The sequence below is a fragment of the Panthera leo genome, chromosome A2 (genome assembly GCF_018350215.1).
Source record: "Panthera leo isolate Ple1 chromosome A2, P.leo_Ple1_pat1.1, whole genome shotgun sequence".
In the NCBI taxonomy this organism is placed as follows: domain Eukaryota; kingdom Metazoa; phylum Chordata; class Mammalia; order Carnivora; family Felidae; genus Panthera; species Panthera leo.
This window is the reverse complement of record NC_056680.1, coordinates 139,519,112-139,533,482: the sequence shown is the minus strand read 5'-3', so window position 1 is coordinate 139,533,482 and position 14,371 is coordinate 139,519,112. Positions and strand designations below refer to the sequence as shown.

At 36.8% G+C, this 14,371-nt stretch overlaps 1 protein-coding gene across 4 annotated transcripts in view; it reads right to left on the bottom strand.

Annotated features, from left to right (window-relative positions):
• The window catches only part of ASB15 (ankyrin repeat and SOCS box containing 15), a 58,480-nt gene that overhangs the window by 25,291 nt on the left and 18,818 nt on the right, over nt 1-14,371 (bottom strand). For 3 of the 4 annotated variants that reach the window (XM_042923351.1, XM_042923361.1, XM_042923353.1), the window contains exon 4: nt 13,732-13,755. The exons of the other annotated variant lie outside the window; for it this stretch is intronic. The gene's annotated coding sequence lies outside the window, so the exon portion shown is untranslated. The remainder of the gene's footprint in view (nt 1-13,731; nt 13,756-14,371) is intronic. 4 annotated transcript variants of the gene reach the window in all.

Genomic DNA, 14,371 nt, shown 5'->3' with positions numbered 1-14,371 from the left:
ATTGGGTTCACCCCACTGACACAGGTAACTTTATAAGTAATAAGTTACAGCAATTCCCTCTGCATGGTGTAATCCTGTAAATGACAGGGAGAACTGGACCAATTCTCCTTGTTCTCCTTCCTCCTTAGCACGACATGCCCTGCTGATGAATTGCACATGCACAAGTGCACATACACACTTAGTCCAGAAGACGAATGCTACTTTTATGTCGACTCAAAAAGACACAACCTGATATTTTAGAAGAGATCTAAGAAAAATGGACATATTCCTTTCTAGACCAATACTATCTAAGTATGATATCTGGTATGTGATAAGAATTCACTAACTGTTGGCTGAATAAATAATTGAATAATCAAATATACACTACTCTTAAAATTAGCAAATTAATAGATTCACCTTGTGTTTTTACGTCCTGTGTTTTTGCAAGTTCGCTTCCAGTTTAACTGAAGCTTAGTTGCTAGGTAAATAGCCAGTGATAAGACCTGTCATGCTAGTTTTTCTTATCTCTACTTTAATATTACAACATTAGATATTTTACTCTATACTGTTGATTTCCATGTCAAATTCAATTACAACAGAGATATAGAAAGATGTGTGCTAGTTTGTGAAAATGATGCAAAAAACAGGAAGGAGATCTAAGTTCATCAGTAGGTGGGTTTCTAGAGGAATATAAACGTAGAATAGAAAAGAACAGAGCAAGCATGATCCATGAAAAGGCAACTTATTAATAGTGGCCTTATCACAGGCAAGAATGATAATACATTTTTTAAAAAGTCCAACCATTTGTTTATAATTCTAATTCTAGAAATCTATCTTCTAGTAATGATCAGAGATGTGGACAAAAAAACTGTTATGTGAAAATGTCATCTCAGCTGTATTTAGCTGCCAAAACAGTAGAAATAATAAAGTGTCCAACACTTATCAAGTGTCCAACATATAAAAAATTTGGATAAGACATTATTGCATATCTAAGCAATAGAAAACCATACAGTTATTAAAATTAATATCCTTGAAGAATATTTACTGCCATAGATAAAGTGTCACACATGAGAATGATATTCACCTAATCAGATATGACTGGCCACTTGGAAGGAACTAAAACTGACTTTATGCAGCCAAAGCTTATAAAGCCTTCGAGAAAACTGGCCTGGCATCTGGCTCATAGGCTGAACCCTACAGGTGGTGAGATAGGTCACTTCCTGGCAGTCCAGGGACCTTGGTGACTTTGAGAAGAGAGAAATTTGCAAAGTTTATAGTAAAGCAGGTGAAATCTGGTGGAGGGATTTCCTTGGCTTGGGAAAGAACAGCAGTCTGAAAGACTGATCCATTTACCTGAATCATCCAAGCACAGGGTTTGTTACCTAAGTTATTCTATTTGTCTGCATGAGACCAAAATTCCATTTTCCTCTAATTAGTGAGTGGCAGCTTTTGAAGAAAATAAGGTCGGTTACAATAAAATAGCTACATTTAGTTTACACAAGTGAGTTTAGGATAAGTAAAAAATGTTTTGACTATATTAATTAACTACAATAACAATAAAAATGAAATGTCTCTAGACCTTAATAAAAGTATTATTATGTACTATACATGTATATGTATACTACTCTATATGTGTATATACTATATATGTGTATACTACTGTATATACAGGTTCATTTGACATGACAGAAGTTCTGCCTGGGGCTCAAGTCAAATCGTTTCCCATTCAAAGCTCAAACAATAATGAGTCATTGCGTTTCTTCATAGTTTATTTTGACATCATATACAAGCCGTTGATATCTTTCTGGGGGAGACAGTTGGGTGTAGCAATTGAAACTTTGTTCAAAACTTGCCCTCTGGATTAGCCACTGCATTAACTATGTCTGATGTGAGTAGTCAACAAACATTACCTGTTATCATTCTGTGGTTGAACTCCTCTGGAATGAGGAATGAGAATTCTAGGGGTTGTTTGGCAATTTTAGCTCAATTCCTCACCCTTGAACAGACACTCTGACATATTCATTATTTCCTTCTTCTTCCTTTTCTCTAGAATCACCAGACTTCAGAGTTGACCATTAGATAGCTCTACCTGTAAATTCCATTTACAACATGGCGAACAAGTAATCGTCTAGTCTCAGCCCTCAACACCAAAGTGGCAGGAAGCTTACTATATCCCCACAGAGCCCTTCGGTCAGCTTTAACAGTTAGGAAAAAAACATTTAAGTTGAATCCATCTCTTCAAATCATTGTTCTATGATCTTAGTTCTATTCCCCGGAGTCACACTGATAAACTGTTGTTCCTCTGCTACACGAGAGCCCTTAAATCATTCCCCAGGAAGGCTGTTAAGTCTCCAGTGAGCCTTCTCCTCCCGAGGCTGAACAACTTTTCTTCCTGTGCCGTGGGTTCACCTCCCTCCGCCATCTTGATTGCTTGTAAACACACTCATTTCTCCATTTCCTTCTAAAAGTGGCTCTGGACCATGGGCTCTGATGGCAGCACAATAGCTGTAGTCAGATCAACAACACAATATTAAGCAGGGATGACCATCTCCTTTTTCCTAGACACTATAGATTGGTTAATTTAACCTAAGCCCAGATTAATTTGGAGGCTATCATGTTAGACAGTTGATTTGGACCCCTATTGGCCCAAATCTTACATCTCATGTTTTTTTCTCACATCATTGCTGGGAAATTCTGTGCAGGACTCTGTATTTAACGCTATTACATTTCTTTCTTTCTTTCTTTTTTTTCTTTTTTTCAATGATTTGACTTTTATTCCAGTCTGCTAAGATCTAATGCATTTCTATCCCTGCAAGTATTGTTCTATTTGTACATCTGTTTGCATGCCTTCTATATGTCCATCTGCACTATTAATAATGACACGTTGAACAGAAATTGGCACAGGACAGGGAGGACTTCAGGTTGACACTGATCTATTATTTAGCACCCTTCAAGAAAAGCTGTTTATCCAGTTACAAATCCTCCGAAATACATCACCATCTAGTATTAACGTCTCCTTTTTGATAACAAGACCATCATCAAGAAATACTGTCAAATACTTTGTTGAAATACAGATGCATTCTGTATACATTTGCCTTCTCTACTAAATCAGAAAGACAAAGGAGAAACACTGGCCCACCAGTTCTCAGTGATTATTATTTTTTTTTTCCCTAAGGATTTTCAGACCATCCTATTCATTCATTCAAAAATATGTGTTCAGTGTCTGCTATGTTCCAGGCATAGTGCGAGACACAAGACAGTAGGATCCATGCCCTCAGGGAGTTTGCTGCTTTTAAACAATGCATTCTAGACTTCTCCAGAAACAACACAAATCACTCCCTCCCCTTCCAAAGTTTGGCAGAGAGTTAAACCCGCAGCACATCCTCAATAAATATTTGTTTTGTTGAATTTGATAGCTATTATAAGTAACATGTATTGAATATTTACCTGTGACACGCATTACACTAAGTACTTTAGTTGATTATGATGTTTAATTTCTATGATACACTTTCCCCTATTTTACAGATAAGGAAACTGAGGCACAGAGTCGTTAGGCAATTTGCCCAAACCTGCACATAATAGTGAGTGGTGGAGATGTGGATATAAACCCAGCTGTTTGTCATTAGAGACCACACAACTGTAACTGGATTAGAGTTTGGCATTAGAGGCCACACATACTGTAACTGATGATCCATCTACTATAATAGAATTAATGAAAAGGAGGTATCATTTTGTGTTCCAAATATTCGTAAGTTTTCTAAGAGAGTTTAAGCAAACAATCAGCAAACCTATCAAACAACTCTAGTAGAAATATAAATATTTTAGGTAAATTTTCATTTGAAAACAAGCTATTCCCATAGAGACAACAGAAGTGTAAAATTATGATAATTTATGACAATAATATAATGTTCCCAGCACAAGGCAGTGTTAGGACTTCCTCGTCTATATCACTACTATTTCATAGAAATCATTTCATTTTAGATTTAGAAGCTTCCTTAGAAGTTATGTGTTTATTTAAGAGCCAGATGGGTGATGGTCTCAGGTAAGTTCTAAAGACTTTCCAGCTTCAAGATTCTATGATTTCTTTTACAGAAGCAAATTTCCAATTCTAGAGTTCCTTTTATCATCTGATTTAAATGAACTTAAAGGAATTTTTCTATCTGAATATAAAGCATCCATCTTTTGCTATAAGTGATGAAAGAGCCTCAATAGAAATTTATTATAATTATTCACAAAAATAATTTAATTTTTTACTCAGAAACCAGGCCACCTAAGACCCTTCTGGGCTTCCATAGTGTGTATATTGACACTCCCTACAAGCATATTCATTCTTGGTCTGTTTTTCTCATCATATTATTATGCTTCATGACCATGCCACAGAGTTAATATTCTATAAAGAAGCAAAAACAACCCTGCCTATATTCTGTGATTTTTAAAAAGGCCTCAGGAAGGCAAACCCACTGGTGATCAACTGGAAAAAAAATAATGAGAAACTACCACAATATGTATTTCCATCTGTTTAAAATATTCCCAATACTAAACTACTTAATAAGCTAGCTGGTGAGGTACAGATCAAATATTTCATAATCTCACCTTTTGGAATGATCGTCTTGTCATTCTTATCCAGGGCCTTGCCTTCCTAAACCAGAGGAAGTGCCTTGGAGCCAATGTGTTCCTCTGTGTGTCTAAAATTAAGTACCCAGTTGGTGGTTAAATTAAGATCTGACCTTGTGCAACTGAAACATAAGCGGTTCCTGGCACACAATAAAGTATTACCCATGACTTCTCTAGACTCCCATCAAAAGAAACATAAACCCACAGAGGTATAATAAGATTATCTGTATCCTGATTGGTTCAAAGATTGCTCATGAAAACAAATGATCTGCCAACCCAGCTGCGATGAGAGTTCCTGCTAAGGGAACCAAGTAAAATCACTTCAATAGAATTTTTCGTCTTTTAAAATTAGTTGTTCAAGAGACAAAACTATGAGTCTGTGTGTCTGTAGATCCATATCCACTTGTAATCAATTTTAACACACAGTTTCTCATTCTTCATCTGTTAGACCCATGTCAAATCTCACTAAATACAACCGTCTTAGTATATGAATTTACTGTCTTTCATTTGATTTGCATTTAATACCTGCCGGTCTGATACTCAGATGGGGATACAACATTCAGCAACATCTAATGTAATCAGATATGTTTAGGTCAAGTTGTAAAACATAGATAGTCTTTAAAAAAAAAGTAAGCAGGAGATGTAAAGCAAGAAGAAAATCAGGATTTTAACCAGGGAGGGTTGTTCATTTTCTATTTTAAAAAATCCATTAAAGTTGAATGTCTTGCTGATTTTCTGATGAAAATAATCTCCCTTAAGTTTGTTTTGACATGGCTATCCTTGGATTAACTCAGGCCACTGTCAGCATTCACAAAGCCATCTGGCTTCTGTCCCCACCACTCTACTAAAACAACTCTTCTTAAGGGCTTCAGTGACCTCCTAGTGTCTAAAGACACCGCGTTTATTGCTTTTCAGACCCTCTTGGATTTCCTGTCATTGGTCTCTCCCTTTTTCTTGAACTATGTACTCCCAGGCTTCGAGGAGCACTATATGCTTTTATTTTTCTCCTATTTCTCTGATCCATTTTTTGGGACTTGGTGTTAATGAATAAACATATCAATTGTAGTGAATTTCCCAGTTTTATTTAAAAACTTGGAATATCATAAATGTGAAATCAGAGGTCCTAGCTTTTTGTGATAATAGAGGCTGTACTTCAGTCACCCTGGGAGCAAACCCTGAGAAATATTATGTATTTATACCACTATTAACTGTAACTTGAAATAGTCAAGGTTGAAGGTTAGAACATTGTGCATGTTGTATAATTATTAATTTAATTTGGAACTTTGCAATAAAACATCGTTACAAAAAACAAACAGCACTGTGAAACTTTAATTTTTATACAGTACTTTTTTTTAACTTACAATATTAAAAATTCATATGAAGGTTTAGAGTATAACGCAATTTGTGGGTGAAATCTATGCCAAACATTTAAAAATGTGGTTTGGCACATTTCAGGGACATTTCTGATCTTATACCAACCAATTTATGCCTGTTTTATCCTTCCATATAATAGTTATTATAGACCTCCTTAGATCACACAATATTTAAAATAATGCTTAAAAAACAGAAAGGACAAAAAAAGAGGGACTATGTGGCAAATAAATGAAAATATGTTACTGATGATGTAGGCCTATGAGCAAATCTTGCCTTACCACTTATTGGCTCTGTTACTTTAGATTTGCTGTTTAATTTTCTGAGATCCAATATCTTCATCTGTAATGTAGAAGTGGTAATAGTAATAATAACCATTATAATGATAATACAAATGACCATGACACCCACCACTTTTTTAAAATGTTTATTTATTTATTTTATGACAGAGTGTGAGCAAGGGAGGGGTAGAGATAGGGGGAGAGAGAGAGAGAGAGAGAGAGAGAGAGTCCCAAGCATGATCTTCACTGTCAGCTGGAAGCCAATACGGAGCGCAAACCCAGCATGGGGCTCAATCCCACGACTGTGAGACCATGACCTGAGCCAAAACCAAGAGACGGCTGCTTAACCTACTGAGCCACCCAGGCGTCCCAGACACCCACCATTTTTTTTTTTTAATGTTTATTTCATTTTTGAGAAAGAGCAAACAGGGGAACAGCAGAGAGAGAGGGACAGAGGATCCAAAGTGGGCCCCATTCTGAGAGCAGCCTGCCAATGTGGGGCTTGAACTCACAAAGTGCCAGATCATGACCTGAGCCAAAGCCGGGCTCTCAACCCAGCTGAGCCACCCAGCCTCCCCAGACACCCACCATTTTTAAGAGGTCTATTCCTGAAATAGTTCATCATCATCTCTACACACACACTAAAGCATGCTTTGAGTAAATTCAAATATTTAACAGAATGCTCTGTTCATAATGCTCATAACCATTTCCAACATTTGCCTGTTTGGGAAGTTGGCTTTTCTTGTTGATTTTCTCAAAATGGAAACAACGGGAATCCGATTTTTGAACAATGGACTTCTAGGCTGCCTGGAAAGGGTGTTTCAAGCAAGGTGTGTGATCAAGCAGTGAAGGACTGTTGAATTCTACTACTATTGTCCTGAGGAAGGCACCTGTAATGATGCTGACATCCAAATACATGTCCCTTATATCTATATATGGCAAGAAATGCATGTTCTGTTTCACAGTGATAATTACAGCAACTGATATGAAGAGTCTTAGGTTGAAATGGTTGAAGCGCAGTGTTAGAAGTTCTGTCCCTGGAAGCACTCATTTTTATTTTGGGAACAAAGGATTTGGGTAGCATGGTATGTTAACTTCCAGAAAGCAATGTGGCATCCTGGCCGTCATGTTTAGGGTGCCGGCTGCTACTACTCACAGGTACTCTGTGTTCCTGCAAACGTGGGGGCTTGCAGGCCTCTGACTGTGAGTTAAAAATACAGATCTTGCTAAGATTAGCCAAACAATCACATCCAACCTGTACAAAGCCATTTATCAGATTCCTTTCTGATCCAGCCCATTCTTTATAAAAGCCTTATCACAACTGCAGCTTTATCTTTGCCTTCTGGGCAAAATGGTGTTGTCCAAACTCCTTGGAAAATCCCGGTTTGCTTGGTCCCATTATTTTGCAGTTTAGTAAGCAATATCTATGTATATCTCACTTGGTTTCACTTTGAAATACAGTACTTTCTAATATATGTCAAAACCCCCACAATATCATAACTAATGTAAAAAATAAAAAAAGAAATACAGTATTTCCAATTTTCTCCTCCTCCTTCTTCCTTTTCTGCACTTGTTCATTATTTTGGTCATGAGAGGTTGTGATTTAAGAAATGCCCATTTTATTTTTCAGTTGTGTATAAAACAGCAGAAAAATGTGAAAAAAGGAAATCCTTTATTTCAAGTGTTCTTCCAGGGACTTTGATAATTGATAATTTGTTGTTTGCTTTTGTTGTGCTTCCTACTGTTTTTTGGGGTTTGTTTGTTTGTTTGTTTTTTCAGACTGAAAATCAAACTGAAACTTTGAGTCCAATGTATCAGCACCACATTCTACCAGGTGCTGATGTCACAGGCCTCTGAAGAACGGGCATTGTTGACATCACTCCTGCCATTTTGTTTCCACACAGCAGCACAAAGGTGAGTGACAAGCAAGTGGTGTTTAGTAAGGTACCACTATACGTAGCCCACTAACCCCATGGTGCACAAAAAGTGGGGAGAGTTCTTACTGGCACTTTGTTACATTTACCACTTTGTCACCAGTGTCTGGTAAAGGGCTTGTCATGTAGAAAGCACACATGAAACACAAGCTACATTTTTGCTAAACACACTGACTTCTTCACATGGTTTAGCAGTTATTTCTTATGTAATTTAACTAAAGGTTAATTCAATTAAAACTGAGTCATAATGAATTTCAAGAAAGTAGGTTGGTTTCTTTCCATGAAAGACAGGTCAAGAGCATCTAAGAGACAGAATCCTGGATTAAAAGAAGGCAGGGAATTTGCATTTTGATTTCGGATGTGTCCATGTTTTTGTGAATTAAGGCAAACCACTTAAATACTTATGTCCTGGTTTCCACCTACATAATAATTCTGCCCTTGATATTTCACATCATTGATATGAGAGTAAAATGAGAGAATAATTATGGAAGTTCTTTGAAAAAATAGTAATCACTCTACAGATAGAGTACTTACTATTATAGTTCAGTTGACCCTTGAAGGTTTGAACTGCATGAATCCACTTATACGTGGATTTTTTTGATACGGTACTATAAATGTTATTTTCTCTTACGATTTTCTTAATAATATCTTCCTTCCTCTAGCTTACTTTATTGTAAGAATAAAATAGAAAACACATATAAAAAATGTGTGTTAACTGTTTATGTTATTGGTAAGGCTTCTAGTTAACAATAGCCTATTAGTAGTTAAGTTTTCACGGAGTCAAAAGTCACACATGGATTTTCAACTGCGTGGGGGTTGCCATCCTTAATCCCTATGTTGTTCAAGGGTTAATTATATTCTATTTCTGGGACCTAAAATGGACATTAAAAAAACCATCCCACTTGACTTCCTGTTCTATACATGCACACACACATTTTAGTATATGAAGAATGTGGTACTAGACCACTTCAGGACATGCATGCCAAGACAGGTAGGACACGCAATTCTGGTCCTTAAGAAGTTTATCATTGTTTAGAGAGCAAATAAGTAGAAAAGAAGCCAGAATTTGGCAAGAGAGATAAGACATAAGTAGGTTTGGAGGAGAAGACTGGAGAACAAAGACATACACACATTTGAGTTTTAAAAAGAGAAAATGGGGGCCACCTGGGTGGCTCAGTCTGGAAGCGTCTGACTCTTGATTTCAGCTCAGGTCACGATCTCAGCTCAGATTCCTGAGTTTGAGCCCTGCATCAGGCTTGAGGTTCTGTCTCCTTCTCTCTCTGTCCCTCTCCTGCTCTCTCACTCTCTTTCTCCCTCTCTGTCTCTTTCTCAAAAATGAATACAAATAAAATAAAATAGAGATAAAATTAAAAAAAAATAAAAAGAGACACTGGTTTTACATTCACAGATCATCAAAGTACTTTGAGAGCCTTTTTTTTCTTCTTGTCTTTTGTAATATTGATCTCTTACATATCCCAAATTGATAGTGCTAAGGCGAGACTTCCACTATTCTTAGTACCTTATTTAATATTCACTAAACGTAGTCATAATCAAGACTGTACAATAGAACTTTATATTGGCAAGCAAAGTAAAATTCGAATTACTGAACATTCAGTATTCTGTTCTTTCTGAAAAGATTGGTGTTTTTCATGTGCACCTGTTATATTTCAATTTTTTTGAAGCTACTAATTCATGACATTCCATCAATTAATATTTGGTTATGAACAAGAATATTTTAGCATTAACTGTTATATAAAAGTTATATGAATTTGGTGAACAAAACTTACCATGTTAAACTCAACATTCTCAACGTAAATCTATCCTATCTACTATTAAAAGACCCTGTTCCTCCCCTTTTGCATGTAGAGTCTTATTTTTTATATTTCAAATTTGACCCACTGTTTTGTGTATGTTCAAATAATTTAATTTCAATATAAAAATTAAGCTTAATGATTCTTTGAGGAAACTAGAAAAATGTGATTATTCTGCTAGGTTTAAATTTATCTCTAATAGAACAGTGTAAGTAATGGGGCAGAATACTCTGGATTTTCCGAAATGGTACTTCTACTAAATATTTGGCTTAGTTGTGGCTTGATTTAAGGATCTAATATATAATTACCATACAAATAAGGCAATTTTTCACATTTTTTCACAGGTGCTGTAGTATCAAAAATATTAAAATCAGGGACGCCTGTGTGGCTCAGTCGGTTAGGCATCCAACTTGGGCTCAGGTCGTGATCTCATGGTTTGTGAGTTCAAGCCCCGTGTTGGGTTCTGTGCTGACATCTCAGAGCCTGGAGCCTGCTTCAGGTTCTGTGTCTCCCTCTCTTTCTCTCTGTCCCTCCTCTGCTCTCTCTCTTTATCCCTCTCTGTCTCAAAAATAAATAAACATTAAAAAGTTTTTTTTAATATTAAAATCAAATTGAGTTTTGAGGTTTGTTAACATGTTCCTATGCAGCGTGGAATGTTTGGGTAATTTCCCATCCTGGACCATTCAGTTCCAGTGTAAGCAGATACTTTCAAGGGGACTTTGGGTGACATATAGTAGTGAACCGACTCACAGGCTATGGAGCATCTTACAAAGTCAGAAATGGTAGGAGAAGTAGATGAATATGAGATTCTCACTAAGGCTGTATTTGGCAAATATTTTATTGAGCATATACCATTCTCCAGGCCACTAATGACTTACCAGGTCCTTCTCCTTAAGGAATTTATTTTTATGTTGTTGAAGTAAATATTAAGTAAGTGAGAAAATAAATTGTAGTAAGCTTTGTGAAGAAAATAACCATGACAATAGTTGGTAACAATTATGTCACATATGAATCCCCGTAAGTGATGGATCAGTCTGGGGACTTAATTGCAGTGCTTCCTAAATTAGGATTTAGGGAATAAGGAGGAGTTTCCCTTCCTGTTTCAAAACAAAATTGTGTCTTTAACCACTTAACAAGATTGAACAGTTTATTTTTCACTAAATTTAATTTTAAAAAATGCATCTCTAAGAGAGGGACTTGGTACACAATTCAAGTACAATAGATTATTTGAGTTCTTTGTTGAGATAATTATAGCCCAGCAATTGAAAAACACAAGGAAATGCTAACCCATTCCTATACCCATTTATTCCTTCACTGGGACCACACTATTTGGATCATCACAGCTGCACAGAATGGTGTGATATTTGGGAGGCTAAATCATCACTCTTCATTTTTCTTTTTAATATCCTTTAGGTGAATTTGTTTGTCTGTTTGTTTGTTTGAGTGAGAGAGAAAGTGTGAACAGGGGAGGGGCAGTGGGATCGAGGGTGAGAGAATCCCAAGCAGGCTCTACGCTCCACACCAAGCCCAATGGGGGCTCAATCTCACGACCTGAGCCAAAATCAAGAGTCAGATGCTTAACCAGCTGAGCCACCCAGTTGCCCCAGGTGACTTTTTAAATCATCTAGTCCAGATGGGATTGTGACTGGGCATACACTAAGATTAGATTCTTTGGGGAAGAATTGACAAGTTTAAAATATTTAATCTCCCCATGCAGGAATACGGTATGTTTCAATTGATTCAAAATATTTCTTTTAAACTTGTATAAAGCACTATAGTTTTTTTTTTAAGTCTTGATTATTTCTTAAATATCCCTTAGTATTTTGTAATTTTTATTTCTTTGTGAATAGATTTGTTTTTCCTCATTGTATTTGAAAGGGTTATTTCTGGCACATAGAAAGCTAACCCTCTTGTATTTTTATTTTAGCTGCCTTTCAGAATACTTATATTTGTCCTGATAATTTTAGGCTAATTTTCTTGCATTCTTTATTTTTTGTACACAGTGCTAGCATGCTGAGTGATTGAAAACCTTATGAAAAATAATAGATTAGCTTGTTAGGGAAGAAAAAAGAGTGCGATTCCAGTATGAAACATTTAGAACAAATAATTAGTATGTAAACACTAACTTTAAGAATGATTCCCATACAGCAGTGGTTCTCAGGCTTGGCTCCCACTGGAATCACTTGCAGAGCTTTAGAAAATACCCATGGCTGTGCCCTTCCCCCAGATACTCTGATGTAATTCCTGAACATGGGGAAAGAAAGACTGTGCAGGTGATTTTAACAGGTCACCATATTTATGGAACCATATTTATGGATGATCTAAAATAAGAAATTCATTGTCAAACAAAGATCTATTTCTTTCCTTCCCAATTCTTAACTTTGTGCTCTTACATATTGAACTCTTGATTTTAAGGAAATATCTTTTTTAAAAACACGTACTCATATTCTTAGTCTCGAAATCATTGATTCCCTTATTCAACAAGTACTTTCTGAGCAGTGTTATGTTCTTCCAGACATGCTGTTCAAGATATAGGACTAGATAAAACATATTATCCTCTAACATGTAGGTTATCTGTTATCTGTAGGGTTAACATGTAGGATTTTTATCTGTTTGAGTATTGGCTTGAATTGGATGTTGGGTTTGTGAGAGAGGAGACCAGGATGGAACCTAAGCAGCTGGAAGGATATAGAGTTACCATTAACTAAGATGGAAAAGGTTCCAGAAGGGGCAGGTTTAAAAAGGAGGAATAGGAGCTCAGTTTGGATCATGTAAAACTTGAAATACCTATTAAAGTCCAAGAGGAAAAGTTAAGTAGGCAGGTAAGTATGCGTCCATGTATGTGGGGGAGGGGGATGGGGGGGGGGAGGGAAGACTGAGCTGCAGAAATAAATTAGTGATATTTAAAGCCATGAGGCTAGATGAGCTCACCAAATGAATACCAGTAGATATAAAAATAAATACATTCAAGGGATGAGTCCTGGGGTTAACCGAAGCTTCAAGGTAGAATGCAAGCCAAGGGAAGAAAAATATTTGCAGCAGGAGGGAGTGACTGACCAACTGTATCAAATTCTGCTGCTAGGTCAAGTAAGATAAGAACTAAAAATTGACCATTGGACTTAGCAACCTTTAGGTTTGTTTTCTATTCCAAAATCATCTCTGTAACCATCTAGGCTTCCTTTCTGTGATTTCCCATCTCTCTTCCCCTCTGCCTTGCTTCTCAGTATGAGGAAGAGAGACAGTGTTCTTATGTTTGGGGGATTGTAGGAGGCATACATAGCTCCCTAAATCTGGGAATGTGACTTCCTTTTCCTATACTTTTTCTCTCTGAAAAATCCCTCTCAGCTCATTTTGTTAGACTTATATTATGAATTAGAGACGTGGATTTATAAAAACCAGTTCTTTGAAAGTTTATACTAGCAACTGCTTGAGAATAAAACCATGTCATAAATAGACATTTAAGTAGAAATTTACAATTCTACCAATTCCTTAGAAAATCACCCAACACAGGATGAGCAAGTGGGTGAGGTGGAGGGCAGGACCCAAGCATGATGAACACTGCAGGTGAGGACTTCTGGAACCGTTTGGAATTTCGCTGCAATTCAACGCCGTCTCACCTCCAGCGTCTCCTCAGAGTCCACTCCCCGTGATAGCTCCCCCCATGGCCTGAGAGCTGAAAGGGCTAAGACTTTTTTTGTTGTTGTTAGGGCTAAGACATTTTGAAATGAGTCAGTCTCTTACCTCTCTGGATCTTCCCTGTGTCAGCTGGAATATTAAAATGAGGTCTGGAATTAGACAAGCTGTTTCCCATTTAAGAATCTATAACACTATCATTTTACGTTCTATAGCTTGAACGTTCCTTACGTTTAAGGTTTCGGATTCTGCTAAGATACTTCTGTGTGTGACGTTGGCCAGTCCTTCACCTTCTATCTGACTTAGATTTTAAAACAGGCTAATAAGTTAACCCTTAAATAAGATTTGCACTGGTTTATTTCACCATCCTACACTACCGTTACCGAGCAACCCAAATGCAATGTGTTTCCTTTGAATAGTACTGCATTCATTTATTCTCTAGGCATGGATTTATTAGCTATGTGCCAGGTACAGTGATCATATCCAACAAGGCAGTTCTTACTCTCAATTGATGGAGGAGATGAAGAGATGGCCAAAAGAAGGTGATATTTAGTTTTCAGGAGGGGAGAAAGAAAATGCCACAGAGAAAATAAAGGCTGGAGCTGAGGATGAGAAGGATTTTTGTTTGTTTGTTTGTTTGTTTGCTTTTTGGGTAATCTAAAAAAAGACAGGCATCCCAGGCAGAGAAAATGCACAAAACTCTGAAGGAAAATGGCATAGTGGGAGGAAGGATGAACACTTCCCTTAG